General features: G+C 30.3%; 1 protein-coding gene across 1 annotated transcript in view; it reads left to right on the top strand.

The window, feature by feature from the left end:
• LOC119586764 overlaps nt 1–228 on the top strand; it is a 30,636-nt gene that overhangs the window by 28,715 nt on the left and 1,693 nt on the right.

Raw genomic sequence — 228 nt, 5'->3', positions numbered from 1 at the left:
TTTATTTTATTTTTTTTTCACAGAGTGTATTTGCATTTTTTGTTGCAGGAAAAACCTGCAAATAGCGAGAGCTAAACTGTGAATTGGATGAACTTTTCATGATGGGTAATTTTATAATACATTTAGAAGTAAGATGGTAATCTAGATAACTAAAAAGTGTATATATCCATAGTATAACTTCAAGCTGGTATTCTGCTTGCCATGCACTAGCATATTGCATATAACAAG

Source organism: Penaeus monodon, chromosome 21, assembly GCF_015228065.2.
Source record: "Penaeus monodon isolate SGIC_2016 chromosome 21, NSTDA_Pmon_1, whole genome shotgun sequence".
NCBI classification, from domain to species: domain Eukaryota; kingdom Metazoa; phylum Arthropoda; class Malacostraca; order Decapoda; family Penaeidae; genus Penaeus; species Penaeus monodon.
The sequence above is the reverse complement of the archived record's forward strand: the minus strand, read 5'-3'. Positions and strand labels throughout refer to the sequence as shown.